This window comes from Lathyrus oleraceus, chromosome 4 (genome assembly GCF_024323335.1).
Source record: "Lathyrus oleraceus cultivar Zhongwan6 chromosome 4, CAAS_Psat_ZW6_1.0, whole genome shotgun sequence".
In the NCBI taxonomy this organism is placed as follows: Eukaryota; Viridiplantae; Streptophyta; class Magnoliopsida; order Fabales; family Fabaceae; genus Lathyrus; species Lathyrus oleraceus.
This window is the reverse complement of record NC_066582.1, coordinates 328,226,950-328,234,850: the sequence shown is the minus strand read 5'-3', so window position 1 is coordinate 328,234,850 and position 7,901 is coordinate 328,226,950. Positions and strand designations below refer to the sequence as shown.

At 31.9% G+C, this 7,901-nt stretch overlaps 1 long non-coding RNA gene across 1 annotated transcript; it reads left to right on the top strand.

Moving 5' to 3' along the window:
- The first annotated feature begins 5,439 nt into the window (after positions 1–5,439).
- On the top strand, positions 5,440–7,567 carry LOC127075339 (uncharacterized). The gene is made up of 4 exons (XR_007786388.1): positions 5,440–5,959; positions 6,064–6,154; positions 6,729–6,845; positions 7,250–7,567. It is a non-coding gene; the product is annotated as an uncharacterized LOC127075339 (long non-coding RNA).
- The last annotated feature ends 334 nt before the right edge of the window (positions 7,568–7,901 follow it).

The following is a 7,901-nucleotide window of genomic DNA, read 5'->3' as shown; positions in this document are numbered from 1 at the left end:
AGAGAAACAGGGACTGGTTCTGGTGAAATAGACCTTAGAGGAATCTCCATAGAAAAAGGGAGCTTCACAACTTTGATCCTCTCCGAGAGCCATTGCTGATAAGGAACCCTTGCTGCATCATTCTTCTTTACTAATTTTGTTCCTTTGGTATGCACCTTTTCCCAGGATCGAATGATCTTACGGAGGAGAAAAGGATCATTGGTTCCCATATCATTCAAAACCATCTCTTCTAACTCTTTATCATCGGGCTTCCCACGCATAGGGTATCCAAACTGTCGCAAAGCTAACATGGGGTTGTAGCTGATGCAACCTTTAGATCCTATTAGTGGTACATTTGGGAAACTACCACAACTGATAATGATTTCTTCAACGTTCAACTTGTGTCGATACCAAATGATATCCTTACTAGACAAAGACACCAGAGTTCTTGCCCACTCCCCACTGGACATCTCACTGATGTGAGCATCATGCTTAAACACATATGGGATAAGCCAATTATAGAGCAATGGAAGGCAACATATCAACATTCCATTCTTCCTTTGATGTCGAGTATGCAAAGTATGGAAAGTGTCAGCTAGTAGTGGAGGAACCAAACTTTGTTTATCCTTCCAAACGGCCCAGAATATACTTATGGCAGCTAAATCTATAAAACCTTCATGGGTTGGGAACAATACTAGCCCATATATGAGAAGAGCTAGCATATTTTCCAATGCATCCCAATGATGTATCTCAAACAACCTTTCTGCTTCTTCTTCTAGGTAAGCCCTCCAAAAACCAAAGAGATTCTCCCTTTTCTTCCAATTAGCCAATGCATCAGATATGGGGATGTGGAGTGCAAGAGCTAGCATCTCTACCTCAAGTACCTGACCAATCCTATTATACGGTGTCCTTCCTTTCATAGAAAATCCCAAGAGACGGTCGAATTCCTCCAAGGTTGGAGTCAACTGAAAGTCTTGGAATAAGAAACTTCGAAGCGGAGGATCATAGAACTGAGCTAAAGCGGTGATGGCTGGTGTTTGAACATCCACTGAGAGAAGATCTAAAATGTGGCCAAACTTTCCTTGCAAAGTAACCCTGAAGCAGGCGGGAAGTTCATTCAGAAGTCTTGATATGTTGGCAGTATCTGGCATTTTGGCTTTGAATGGTAATGCTTTCCTTCTTTCTGAACCCATTACAAAACTTTTTGTGCTTAGCAACTGCGTGTTCAAAGATTCCCTGAAAACAAAATTTTGTATGAGTGTCATGATGTCATGCAAATGATCATGAATGCATGGTATTTGGTTTTGGGATAAGGTAACTCAACACATCCTATTTGGTAGGCTTCTTAATAGACAGTTCTAAGTTGGTTACCCATAAACCCACTCTCATGGACCATAATCGTATCAACATCATGCAACAGGCTAGCCGCTTTATGACAAGAGTGACGAAAGGTCTCTTCTGAGCAGGGTTTTCATGTTAGGTGCAACAAGGAGAGGCCCTTGGAGTCCATCATTACGCAACCACCAAAGCAGGAACTGGTTCTAAGAGGGGCTCCTAGGGTCATGGACCCTTCATGAATCAACGTCATGCAACAGGCTAGCTATCTTATAACGAGATCTACAAACAGGTCTAATCTAGGGGAGTCTTCATGCTAGACACGCAAGGAGTGGCCCTTGGGGACTAACACTACACAACTTCCAATTCTAACTTATGTATTCTCTCTTCTTTTTCCAAAGCTCGGGTGTAGAGCTTTATTCATGATATCGAAATCCCAACACCCACACATAGATATATATACAGATATAAAAATGCGATAAAATAGAGATAAAGAAAGCATAAAACAAAGGAAGAAAAATAAACAAACAGAGCTAACACACATGCAAAAACCTAACTAAACTAGGGTTGACTCACTTAGGGATGTTCCTTTCCCCATCAGAGTCGCCATCTGTCGCACCTCGAAAAAATGGGGATACGACTTTAAAGCGAAGCGCGATCGCACGCTCGCAATGATGGACTAAACAGAGTCGCCACCGAACTTTATTTATTCCCAAAATGGGAAGGGGAAATAACGATAAAACCCATAAAAGAAAGGATAATATATGGTCATCGCAGCCAATATCAGGGTTCGGGAGTCGGTTACGCAAGGGGAAGGTATTAGCACCCCTCACGTCCGTTGTATTCAACGGGAACCGTTTCGTTAGTTTCGTTTTGAATGTTAGCTTATGTTAGTCTTCTCCAGTTATAATGAGGGAGAGAATAAAATAGAAGAGAGAAGAAATGTTTTTGGATTTTTGACGAAGGACTAAACCTAAGTTTTTTTTATTAGTGGGCCTAACAAAATTTACAAATCCTGCTCCTACGTATCTCAAAAGAGAAATCAAGGCTTACGTAGTTCTGGGTAGAAAAATGTTTGTTTGTTGGTCGATTTTAGAGAAAGCTATACTGTATTGATCGACGAAAACATTGTTTTACCCAAAACATATGAGGAGTGGACGTATACCACACATCGAACAGATTTATAAATCTACATTCGGAAAAGCGTCACTTATCTCGACTCAACAATCATGGTCGAAACATTGTTTTGCATCACCTTAAGACAATATATATTTCATTTATGAAAAAGGTTCTTTGATTAGTCGCACGGTGGCGAAAAAGAGTTTGATTGGTTGGATATATTTTGAGTAATGACGAGAACTTGGATGAGCAAGATATCCATCTCGAATCCTAGTCTCAGGAGTGCACGGTATACACCATGTTCCATTTCCATCTTTATTGACAAAAGTGTTTAATAAAGATTAAGTATTTTTCAGGTTTAATTGGGAAAGGGTTTGAAGAAACCGCAATGACAAATTTAGACGACGGCGAGAGCTAAGATAGGCAAGGCATCCACCTTGAATCTTAATCTCAGGAGTGCACGGTATACACCATGTTCCATTTCCATCTTTATTAAAAAAAGTGTTAAGGTAGGAGTTAAGTATATTTTTGAGTTTTGGAAGACGAATATTTGAAAATGAGGCATAAGCCCTAAGATCAAAAATTCAGGATTCTTCTGGAATGCTAGATTCCAATGGTCCTTTTTTATTCGAATTATTTAAGAAAATTATTTACTGGACAACGAACACTTGATGAGAATCAAATGTTCAAAGGGTTATGCCAGAATGCTTGATCTCAATGGCCCTTATTTTGTCCAAGTTTATTGATGTGTTTTAAAAAGAATGAATAGTTAATCCAAAACGCGTGGTTCAAGACCGATCATTCAAGGGTTCCTACCGGAATGCTAGATTCCAATAGTCCACTTCTTTTGAGTTATTCAAAAAAGTTTTAATATTTTAACTTAAATAGTAAAGTGTTTTAATTGGGATAAGAAACAAATTAACCAGATTAAAATATATAACTTGGGGTAGGATCAAAGTTTAAGAAAGTAGTCATAAGTATTTTATTCTATTTATTAGTCAACATCAATACTAGATATTTATTTAATTATTTATTCGTAATATTCTAACAATAATAAATAAAACTACAAAGAAAATGATATTATATAAAAATAGTAATTCTATAGTTAATCAAACATTTAGAGAAAATGGCAAGAAATTAAGTTGAAGAAAAATACAATTATATTCTTTTATGTCTAGTAAAATAAAGTGAGAGAATAATACCAATTTAATATTAGACATATGCATATTATTTATAAAAAAATCTGAAAATAAAACAATTAAATACTTTTTTATAACAAAAACAAAAAATAAATTAAACATAACCTTTTTATTTTTTATAACATAATCTAATGATAATAATAAATATATTTAAATTAACTTTTTTTATATTTTTATAACATAATTTAAAATAATGATGAAAATAACTAAATTAAATATTTTTTAAAAAAATTCTTATAACAGAATCTAAAAATAATAATCAAACTAACTAAATCAATCCTTATTTAATATTTATTATAACAATCTAAAAATAATGATGAAAACGACTGAATTAATCTTTTTAATATTTTTTATAACATGATCTAAAACTAATGATGAAAATAACTAAATTAATTTTTTTTTAATAATTTTTATAACATAATCTAAATTAAAATAAAATAAAAGGTAAAGTTATTTTTTTTGAATTTTTATAACATGATCTAGAATTAAATTAAATAAATGATAAACTCTTTTTTTTTGGAATATTTTCATGACATGATCTAGAATTAAAAGAAAATAAATGGTAAGCTCTTTTTTGGAATATTTTATGGCATGATTTAAAATTAAAAGTAAATAAATGGCAAACTTGATTTTTTGGAATATTTCATGACATGATTTAAAATTAAAAGTAAATAAATGGCAAACTTAATTTTTTTGGAATATTTCATGACATGATATGAAATTTAAAGAAAATAAATGCTAAACTTATTTTTTATGAATTTTTATGACATGATCTAGAAATAAATGGTAAACTTAATTTTTGATTTTTATGACATAATATAAAATAAAAATAAAATAAATATTGAACTTAATTTTTTTGAAATTTATGACATAATCTAATAATAATAATGAAAATAACTAAATTAACTTTTTAAATATTTTATAACATAATCTAAATTACAAAATAATAAATAGAAAACTCTTTTTGTAATTTTTATTAATATGACTTATATGTATTTATCTATTTATTTTTATTTTTGAAAAATAACAATAGAATAAGTTGATTTAAATGTTTTAAGAAACAAAGAAAATAAAATAAACGGTTAATCGAAAATGCAAGGCTCAGGACTGATTATTCGAGGGTTCCCACCGGAATGCAAGATTCGAATGATCCTCTTCTCTCGTGTTTTTTTTTAAAGGAACATTACGTTTAAATGGAAAGATGTTTGAATCGGGATGAAAGACTCTTTAATCGAATTAAAAAAATATTACTCGGTATTGAACCAAGATTTAAGAAATAAGTCATAACTATTTTATTATTTTTTTAATTACAAAAAATATAATTAATAAATAAATAAACAAAAAACAATTAAATAATAAAAATAAATGATGAAAATGATTTTTTTAAAAAATAAGACTAGTTACTATTTATTTAAGAAAAGATTACTTAGTTGATTAATAATACCCAAATAAATAAATAATTAAATAAATCTAATAAAAGAAATAGAATAAAATATTTTTAGAAACTAATCTCTCCTTCTTCCTAATATCAAATAAACTAAGGCTTAGATAGGCTTGGGTGTGTTAAGTGAAAGGATCTTTGATACCAGATTGCAGTTAAGACCCAAAGCCCACATAAACAATAATAAATAAAAAGCAACCACTAAAAATAAAACAAATAATGATTATTAAATAAATAAAAAACTAACTAAGAAAGATTAACAAGAGAAAATAAGGTCGGAGCATTCAGTGAAATAAAAAAGAAGATTTTTTTTCATAATTTGAAACCAACTAATACGTGTTTAACATGTGGCAAGACATTTAGTGAATAATAAAATAAAATAAAAACACACATTGTTTTCCTTTCTCATTCTTTCTATCGCTGTTATGCAAGAATAAAAGAAGAAAGAGTAATCCTCCTATCCGCCTTCGTCATCTTCCCCAGAAATCCCTCTCTATTTTTACTCAAGCAAGAAATGATATATGTGATTGAAGGGTCGGAGGACTTACCAACGACGACAGAACCAGGAACGTTTAGGAAGAGCAGCGTCAAGCGAGTCCTTCTTCCGAACGCGATTGATCCTCCTCAAAATTCCGGCTTCTGACTCTCAGAGCTTTCTCCTTCTCTCGTAAAATTCTTAGGTTTTTTCGCTCTCTAACCTTTTCTCTGTTCTAGGGTTTTTTCGGCTGTCTCAAAAATTAGGGTTTTTACCTTGGTCGCCCCTCCTTTTATATCAACAACTTAGGGTTTTAGGTTGGCTTATGGAGATCCAGAAGGGGTTTCTGTGAAATATCTTTAGGGTTGTCATATTTTTGGTCGCCCTATTTGATTGTTAAATTCGGAAGAGGTAACACAGAGCTACACTTTCTTCTTTGAATTTTGTTTCAATTCCGTTTTGGGTTGTTTGTTAACTTTTACCGTCTTACCGAGTTGATGTATTTTTTACTGCAGTGAAAACTAGAACCTTCATGAGTGGTTTACAGATTTCTTCTTCTACTTTGTGATACAGGCTATAGCACAGCGTTTCTGATCACAGCAAGAGGTATGTAGCTTTAAAAGTAATGTACTTTCGAAAAAAGTATATACTGTCACTATTTTATCTTGCTTTGTTTTCTGTCTTCACAAATTTCCCCATAGACTCTGAGTTATCCTGAGTTCGAATTTTAAGTTTCTTACCATATCCCCTAGTATGTATTTCCTCATCTAATGGTAAAAATATTTTATCATCGTATCTTACCTTAACAATATTGACAGAGGTGTTGATCCATGTTGAACTGTATATTTCATGAAAATTATTTTCTTTCATAAACACCAAGAAATGGAATTGTGATATTTCGAGATCGGATTATAGTCTATCAATCTTAGGCTCTATTTTAAGTTTAACACTTGTTTATAAAACTTCAGAGCTTGCTTTGGATGTTACATTTGATATATCCTTAATAATCTGAAAAATCCCATGACCATTTAATTTCTCTTTTAATTGACTTAGAAGTCTTTCGTGTTTTTCTTACATTCCTATTATTTTTCTGTTTTGTGTCTTTATTCCTTTGGTATTTGTTGAGTTATATGAATTCAATGTGATAAGTAAAGGCTTTCTGACTACTTGCTGAATACAGGTTCTATGGTTTTTCTGCCGAGGCACAAATGGAACCCTCTGTTGAGGTTTGCTTTGATGATGATTTCAATCGCCCGTCTTGATTTCCACAATCTGTTTGCACAGTCGGAAGTTAAAAGTGAGATGGAAATTTTATTATAGTATTAATTCTGTTACCTGCTAATTACCTAGGTTGGTTAGGAATTCCAATCTAAATGAAATTGGAGTGTTAGTAGGAGTTTTAGAAGGTTATTGATTGTGTTGAATTGGATTGGAATTGGGATTTGATGTGAAATTTAATTAAATGCTTTGGATTGGACTATATAGTGAATTGATCATGGGACATTTGTATGTTTGAATTGGTCTGTGGAATTGTGTATGGATTGATTTGTGTATTGTATGAATGGTTAATTTCTTATAAATGGTTTTGGACTATGTGGTTATGTTGTTGACAAAATGGATGGTGTCGTTTTTTGCTCGATTTGGTGAGCTTTGGTGTATGTGTGGTATGCTAATGAATTGTCTTGGTTCATGGTTTGATAGGTGAGTCCTAGGTCTCATGTTGCAACAGATGTTAAATGCTGCAGAATTTTGGTATTGCAACATGGTTTTTGGTTCTGGAATTTCCCTATTGGTGGTTATGGAAGTTCCGTTTTTTATAGTTGGACCAAATGGAGTTGGAAGGAGGAATTAGAAATTATGACAATGTTTTGAGCATGTAACCTATGGTTGGAATAGGTTTCTAACTTTTAATTTTTGTGATTTGGATGGAATCGTATTATAAAGTCAGTGATTTGTATTGAATGGTTGATTGTGATGAATGATATAATTTGAAATTATTATGGAAAGTTTATTTATGAATGTTTGAATATTAAGATTTAGAATTTGAATGAAAATTGAAATTTTTATTGAGATTTGCATTATGATTGGAATTATTGGGAACTAACTGTGATTGAAAAGTTATTGGACATTATTGTTAAATATGAATTTAAACATGAATGTGGATTAATGAAAAGTTAAGATTTTGAATGTCATACATTGACTTAAAGTCTAGAAATGGTGTAGTGGATTTTGATGGACATGGTTGTTAAAAGGGTCGATGGATAAATGGATTTTTATTTATAAAAATGGATATGGATTTTAGAAATATTCCAAGACTAATCTAAATGTCAATTTAAAATCAAAAATCAATGAA